Source organism: Penaeus japonicus, unplaced genomic scaffold (assembly GCF_977035675.1).
Source record: "Penaeus japonicus unplaced genomic scaffold, GWHDUDI00000001_assembly GWHDUDI00000029, whole genome shotgun sequence".
Taxonomy (NCBI): Eukaryota; Metazoa; Arthropoda; class Malacostraca; order Decapoda; family Penaeidae; genus Penaeus; species Penaeus japonicus.
Window position 1 is genome coordinate 33,479,862 of NW_028234431.1, and position 8,894 is coordinate 33,488,755.

Consider the following 8,894-nt stretch of genomic DNA (forward strand, 5'->3'; position numbering starts at 1 on the left):
TTGATATGAATATGTATATAATATAAATTATAATGTTGGTATATATATATATATTTATTATATATATATATTTATATATATATATACAATTATATATATAATCTATCTATATATTTATATTATATATATTATATATTTATATTATATAAATATATATTATATTATTTATATATATATATCTATATATATATATTTATAATATATATTTATAATTGTGTGTGGTTGGTGTGGGTGTGTGTGTGTTTAAGTGTGTGTGGATGTATATATATAATATATATATATATATATATATATATATATTATATATCTATATATATATATTTATATATATATATATCGATATATATATTATATATATACTATATATAATATATATATATACATATATATATTTATATATATATATATATATATGTATGTATTATATATATATATATATTATATATATATATATATATATATATATATATATATATATATACATATATATATATATATATATATATATATATATATATATAAAATTATTATAAATATATATATCTATATATATATATACTATAATATAGATATTTTATATATATATTATATATCTATTTATTATATAATATAATATCTATCTTTATATATATATATATATATATATATATATATATATATTTATATATATATATATATATATATGTATATATATATATATATATATATATATATATATATTATATATATATATATACAGATAGGTAGATAGATAGATAGATATAGATATATACATATACCTACATATATTTTAGATAGACTGTCAGCATTGCAAGGATAAAGATGAAGGTCCTGTGACACCATCCTCACCTTCAGCGCTCTTCATCCAATCAGTTCGCTGGCAACGGTGAGATTAATTTGCTATTATTGCACATTGCACGCTTTTCATCAGCTCTACCTATTGCAACGATGCAACCCTAATAATGAAAAGTATTGAGTTTATTCATCAATACATCTAGCGGCAATAATCCTTGTTAAAATGCAAATTATATACATACATCATTATCACACAGGCTTAAAAAGGACATACACTTCCTGAGCACGTAAAGATATACATACATATATATCTTATCAGGTCGCTCATCTATTATATACATAGCATAGCAGTTATTAATTTCATGTCAAGTATTTGTTGCCGGTTTGTCATATCTTCATGATGTCATTTCATTGTGTAATCTTTTTGTTCGAAACTACACCAGTGATTGCCACGTAATGAAGAAAGTCTTGAAATATCAGATTTTGCAATTTTGTTATTCTGAACGTAAATTAGAACTCAGTATAACATCATATGCTTGTAATATTCAGAAACTTGAACGCTACTTTATCATAAATGATTCATATATTCATAATAATAAAACATAAAATTGCTTTCAGCATGCACAAAATTAAAACAAAATAATCTTCTGTTTGAGATCTATAAAAGTCATAATTTATCATCCATATCAAGCACTCACATTATATGAACTATAAATAAGAAAAAAAAAAAAAAAAAAAAAAAAAACAAGTAACTAAAAATCACAATGTCTGTCACTCCAGCGGTGACATCCTTGACACGGAGTGACATTGACGTTACTTTCGCTCTGATAAAACGCTTGTTGGTTTGTCGTCCTAATCGTGCCCTTGAGGTAAAGAGTCAACCATGGAACTGCATATGTAGTCCTTCTTTGATATAAAGCTATTAGGAAAGTTTGCTTTGAACTTTAAACCCTTGTAATGCTGCATTTGTTAAGGTTATATAACACATGTGCACGTGTACCTGTAGGTGTTCGTCTGCTCGTGTGTGAAAATAACCACAACTAGAATTAATAAAAATGATTATGGGTATAGTTTTGTGTTCTTATTGTAATAATCAAAGCTATTTTTCATTCCCCTGCTTATACACTACACTGTGTTACTGTGATCTGTGTATAAGAGTTTATGATGTTCGTATACTTGAACGGTTATAATTGGTTATAACTTAACATCTACAAACACACGTGTCTTCTTTTCCGCCTCTTGTTATGGTTCCTGGGTGAATGGTAGTATCTACCATTCATACGTATATGAAAGGGAATTTTGCTTTTCCAGACAATTCCTCTGAATTTTACATAGATTTAGATATAAATACTTGGTGATAGCATTAACAAAAACACATTTGTAAGCTGCATTCCCTCGGGGAGCTTGTCCGTTTAAATGCCATCAGTGGATATGTATATATCTTTTGTGAGTAAAATGGGTATAAACGCTTGAATTTCGAGATTCAAGCGGGAAAAGTTATCTGTTAACTCTCCCCATATTCGTTCGCACTCGCCCGTGTTCACTCCTTGTTAGTGTGGACAATTGGCTTCAGTATTATAAAACTTCTCGCTCCAACCTGCTCGCATCACTTCATTGCAGAGTGGACGTGGCTTTGGCTTGACGTCACCAATGGCATCGAGAGAGAAGTTCGGAAAAAAGACATGCTGAAGATATTAAAGATTATCTATACTGGGCGTTGCTGTATAGAATTTTCGTTACAGATGGACGTTTGTAACATGTAGAAATAAAATGAAATACGTGGTAAATACCGTAAATATGTTAATTCACCGCATATTTAATGCAGGCTAGTCATTAGTTCCGCTTAGGATCCTCAAACAAATGTCTGCAATGGTGGATTTTATCTTTCCGTATCATTAAAATTTCAAGCACATCATTAATTGACACTGAAATAAGTAAGACGGATATGCAAGGTGGATCGTACCTCAAGGTTTGAAACTTACCTTCCTGGGCTCGGAGCGCGTCCAGCCAGCCGGCACTTTAGGTTTTCGCTCAGTTTCGATAGACATCGCTCAGAAGCACATATTCTGCGTAAAATCTATGAGATAGGAAATATAATCGCATTTGATTTATTTTCATAGTGATGTATCTCAGTTATGGTAATTCAGTTACAATTATTAGTATCAGTATGAGCTGTGTTAATGTTATGGAAATGGTATGCATGCAATTATCAATAAATGATAACAATGGTGGTAGAATTTGGAGGTGCTGCATGACCAGAAGAGATTGGGAAGAACCGCTGGGTTACGCTATGTCGCTATGACGTCATCAAGCAAAACAAGGCTTTGAATGGCAGAGAGGCGCTTGCGGAAGAACCTGCCAGGAACTCTTCGGCGAAAGAAAATACGATTTCCGACTTTCGGGAATGGGCGTAGATTTCGTTTGTAAGATCCCCCCCCCCCTCAACTCTGGATCTTATATTGGAGTTCCGCGTTTGATGTTCACGATTTGTGATGTTGACCTATTTGTACTTTTTTGTGACCATGACCTTTTTGCAAGCTGTTGTTGTGACTATGACCTTTTTTTTCACCTTGATATTTATGGCGATTTTTTTGATTGCCGGATTGGCTTCTTAGTGTCCTCGTATTTTTTGTTTTTTTGCTTTTTGTTTGCGATCTTGATCTCTTTTTGCATATATAACCTGTAATAGGACTATGGCTCTTTGTGACCTTTCCATTGACCTTGACCTTATTATAATGTAGGCCTTTTTCGTTGTGACTTTTTTACCGTTTTTTTTACTGACCTTTTGGATATTTACCTCTTATTGTAACTATTTTTTCCCGATTATTGACCTTTGGTGGGACGCTCAACTTTATTGTGACCTTATGCATTTGCATCTTTAGTATCATTTACGGCTGACCTTTTTTGCGTCCTTGGTCATTACTTTTCATGTTGATTATCTTTTTTGTATAACTACCTTTTTTAAGGATTTTTTTTGTGTCCTTGATCTTGTTAAAGACCGATTCATGCAAATGGGCTTTTGTGCCCTTTTTGGCAACATATTGTGGCACTTTAATACGGTGACCTTTTCTGTGCAGCTGACATTTTGCGTCCTACCTGATTTGTGACTTTAGCTTTTTGTGATAACTTTTTTTGAAAGCCTGATAAACTGTGACGCTATTTTTTGTGACCTTGACCTTTATTGATGCCTTGCCATGTGATGCCATGACCTTATATAACGTTAACCTCATTGGTGACCTTGAACTTCTCCTTTTTTACCTGCATGTGATAGTGGCTTATAATGACCTTACTCCCATTTGCTTCTTTGATATTTTGGGGGGACTTTAAGCTTTATATCCTTAATCTTTTTGTGACTTTTCTCCTGATGTGACCCTTGTTGTGACCTTGATCTTCTTTATGACTGGACTCTTTGCCATGGCGTTATATAGTGTAATGACTCATATTTACATCAGTAACCCCAAAACGTGGTACCGCCCCCTAGATTTCTGTTCTGTCCCTCGAAAGGAGCGATAAATAGGGGTGACCACGTTGCCTCTTGTCAGCTGTAGCGACTTATTTGTTTATCTTTTTAGCGTATCTTTCTATGTTCAGTTTGATAAGTTATATGTAATTCATTATTTTATTTGTTCTATGCACGTTTTTTATATGTTCACGTTTTATTTGTTTCGTTTTTAACTACTTTTGATTGATTTTATGATTGTCCTATACCTTTGTACTGTTAATGTTCGCATGCCGTTTTATAACTTTATTAGTTAAGTTTTTAACTTGAGTTTGTAAGGTCCAGCTAATAAGAAGAATCTAAAAGGTTTTAGTAATTATTTTTTAATGTAATTCAACCAGAGGCTAGGCAATCCATTGTTGACATCGTCGCCATAAGAAAACAGGCAGATACTCTTTTTACGTGTAGCCTCTGGCAAAGGGGCGGATTTTATTTAAAGGATAATACTTTGTTTTTTATAGTAATTAAACTTGTTATGCTGGACTGTTTTTATTCTTATTTCAGTTTAGTATTGCTTATTTTTTTCTGTTTTATTTTTGTTATTTTTGTTCAGTTTTAGTATTATCTTTTTATGTCAATTTTGATTGCTGTTCTTTTATAATCTTATTTGCTCATTTTTATCTAATGAATGTAGACATTTTATTTTGTTTTTTCTAATATAACCTCTTCTGGATATATTGACTCTGCCAATTCATTTATAATTCAAAAGAATGAGATGAAAAACACTACAATAGCACAATATCTATGGCGAAATGAGTTTTCAGAAACTCATGTACGACAAATGTGTATTTCATATTGCAAGGATAGTAATAATACTAATGAAAAAGCTAATGAGATAAGTAATGTTAACAGTAATTATAATAAGGATAACATTATAGAAATAGGTTAATTATTATTATCATCATAATTATAATCAGGATAATGATAATAATTCTAATTATGACAATAAAGATGATAGTAATTCTAACTATGATAATGAAGATGAAAATAATAATGATGATAATAATAATGATAATTATAATAATAATGATAATAGTAATGATAATAATAATGATAATCATTATCATGATTATCATCCTTATCATTTGATTTACTCCTATTATGTGAACAACAACAACTTTGATAATAATAATAACAAAAATAATTATTCTTGTTATCATTGATATGAAAATAATCATGATGATGATAATAATGATAGTAATAATAATAACAATAGTAATAAGAATAATTATGATAATGATAATGACAATGATAATAATGATAATGATAATAATAATGATAATGATAGCAAAGATAATTGTATTGATAAAAATGATATTGATAATAATAATGATAATAACAATGATAATAAAGATCAAAATAATCATAACAATGATTTGATGATGATAATGATGATTACAATAACAATAAACAATGATGATAATAATGATGATAATAATAATAATGATAATAATGATGATAATAATAATAATGATAATAATGATGATAATAATTGATATTGTAATCATTGTGATGATAATGGATAATGAAAATCATAATAGATAATAATTATTTGTATTATTATGATTATAATGATGTTGATAATCATAATCAAGATGATAATATCAATAATGATGATGATATTAATAATTATGGTAATATGGGTGTAATGATAGTTATCAAGTTATTCTAATAAATGATAGTAATAATATTGATATGATATTGATAACAATCACAATAATAACAATATTGAAAAGTAAAAACAACAATAATAGTAGTGGTTATAGTAATTATAATAGCAATAATAATTAAGAAAATAAGGGTTTTGATAAATTAATAACAATAATGATAATAATGATAACAATAATGATACTAATGATAATATAAATAATAATAACAACAATGACAATGATATTGATGATAATAATGAAAATAAAAATGATAATAATGATGACAGTAATAAATAGCAAAACACGGAGAAATTTGCTCCACCCTCGACCTCCCGTAAGTTATAATTACGATATTTTATACCATGAAATGAGTTTTGATTTTTGATCGGAATATGCATATTTATTTTCATACTGTGTGTTATTGTCATTAATATAATACAAAATAGAAGATGAAATAGAGGAAGAGAGGGGATGAGAAGCGAAAGATTTAGAATAATAAACGATTCTGATAAAATTTTAGAGCAAGATCTAAAATAATGTTTTTTTTCGGCTTATTCCATTCCTCCACTATACAAAAAATTAAGTCAGTAGAATATTCAAATAATTATTTTGCGAACTTTGTATACACCTAGACGCTTGGAAAGTTTTTAAAATTTTGTTTTCTCTAGATGTTGATGAGGTTTATCGAACTTCTTAATGAGGAACCGACAAATTAGAAAGACATTCTCCATGTGAGCAAATTATTTCAATAAATATAACTTTTGTTTACCTGTTTTCAACTTTCTGGTTTGGTCGAGAACCAAGCATACAAAGGACACATCAACACTAAATAATTATGTAAAAACGCTGTCTCGCGTGTGAATACATTTGCACATGTACATGCTATATCATTAAGGTCGTAATCATCGCAAATACTCAAACACACATACATATCCACACACCACAAACAAAGTCAATGCGCATGCGCAGTAGGTGTTCCAGGTCCATATTAGCGGAGCGACGGCGTGCTCGGCGAGCATTCCCACGCGGGCAGCCACCAGCTGATGTTGCCGCGGTCGCTCCTCTGCTTGTTACGCTGGCTCGAGCAACAGCCTCCGTCTCCCGTCCCCCACTCCTTCTCGCTTCTGCCCTCCTTCCCTGCCCCTCCTCTCCCCTTTCTTTCTCCCCTGGTTGAGTCGGAGTGACGTCTACCTACCCGAGTGTCGTTCAAAAACACTTGTTATTTTTAACAGACTTTTTACAAAGCTTGGAAGAAGGAAAACATCGGTGAAGAAGTGGAGGAAAGAAATGACATTGGACAGGAAATATTTTGCTCAGTTTTTTGTCTGATTATCTACTATACTTGTCTCCCTCACACTCGACTACTAAAGGACAATACGAGTTCCTCTTGTTGCGGAAGCTGGTAATATTTTTCTCATTGGAAAAAAGTGTATAGACCCGGTAATTGGAGAGTATCAGAACATCTTTGTAAATGTTTTAAATCTTACAGACTTAAAACAAAACAAAAAAGCAAACAACAAACTGGTGATGAAGTTGTCATATGAAACAGAGAGTGAGAGAGAAGGAAGGCGATAGACAAGCAGGGGAAGAGAGAAAAAAATAGAAGGGAAAAAAGAAGAAAAGTAGCAAGGCACTAATTACAGACAATTTTACATGGGTGTTTAAAAGGAAATTTCAAACGCTATGACTAGATAAACTCTTTAGACTCTTACAAGGAACAGGAAAGACAACTTAGAAATTAATTCGTCTTCTTGTGGTTTTAACTTCTCCCCCCCAAAAAAAATGACAAACTTTATTGCAGAACATTCTGGCAACATGAATGCATTATAAGTGAAAAAAAGATCGAAAAAGAGTGAGAAACAGATTAAGGGAGATCGAAAGACAGAAAGAAGAACAAGAAGAACATAATACACAATAAAGAAGAGAAGAAGAGGGAAATCCGAACCAAAATGATGAGACGACAAACCTGATACCACGGACAATGTCTCAACAGTGACATCATTATGCAAGCAAAAAGGTAAGCAATTAATTCATACCTTGTATTATAACAGAAATATTAGATACTAACTAAACTATTGATATTACAGAAGTAACAAGAATTCAAATAAAGAGGATTATCAAGGTCGTTGTCAGATAAATGACAAGCTATTATCTTGTGCGTGAATAAAAGAAAATAAGATGCACTGGCCAGGGAAGATGTGCTTGATAATTAATGATAACATTAATAATTGTTGATAATTAATGATAACATTAATAATCATTGATACTTAATGATAACATTATCATTATCCTTATTCATCATCACTATTATCTTGATTATTATCATTTTTATTTGCATCATCATTATCAATATCATTATTATTATCATTATTTATTATTGCTATTCTTATTAGTGTTATTATTGTTATCATCATTATTATTGTTGTTGTTAGTATTGTTATCGTCATTGATAATATTACTGATGTTGTTGTAGTTATAATCGTTATAATCATTATGATATTTTTCTTTGTACTGTTGACATTTTCCTTGTCATCACCATTATCATAATAACAAAAAAAGAAAAATAATTATGATGATAATGTAAGTGTTATTCTTATGATAATTATAATGATTATATTGTTATATTGTTATTATTATTATCATTATTATCTTGTAATTATCGATTATTATGAATATTTTCAGTATTATCATTGCTATCGATATTATCATTCATAGTTTTATTATTATTGCTATTTTTATTATTTGCATTACCACTATCAATGCCATCATTATCCTTATTATCATCGCCTTCATCATCATTATCCTCCTCCTCCTCCTCCTCCTCCTCCTCCTCCTCCTCATCATCATCATCATCACAATTGCCGTCGCCATTGTATTTATCATCATCGTCATCACCATCATCATTATGTTATTATCATTGTTTTCATCAGTAATTGTAGTATTAGTGGTAT

At 30.0% G+C, this 8,894-nt stretch overlaps 1 protein-coding gene across 1 annotated transcript in view; it reads left to right on the forward strand.

Annotated features, from left to right (window-relative positions):
- The first annotated feature begins 3,423 nt into the window (after positions 1–3,423).
- Positions 3,424–8,894, forward strand: part of LOC122242546 (neuropeptide F receptor) — a 129,887-nt gene continuing 124,416 nt past the window's right edge. The window contains exon 1 of the mRNA XM_086554340.1: positions 3,424–7,960. The gene's annotated coding sequence lies outside the window, so the exon portion shown is untranslated. The remainder of the gene's footprint in view (positions 7,961–8,894) is intronic.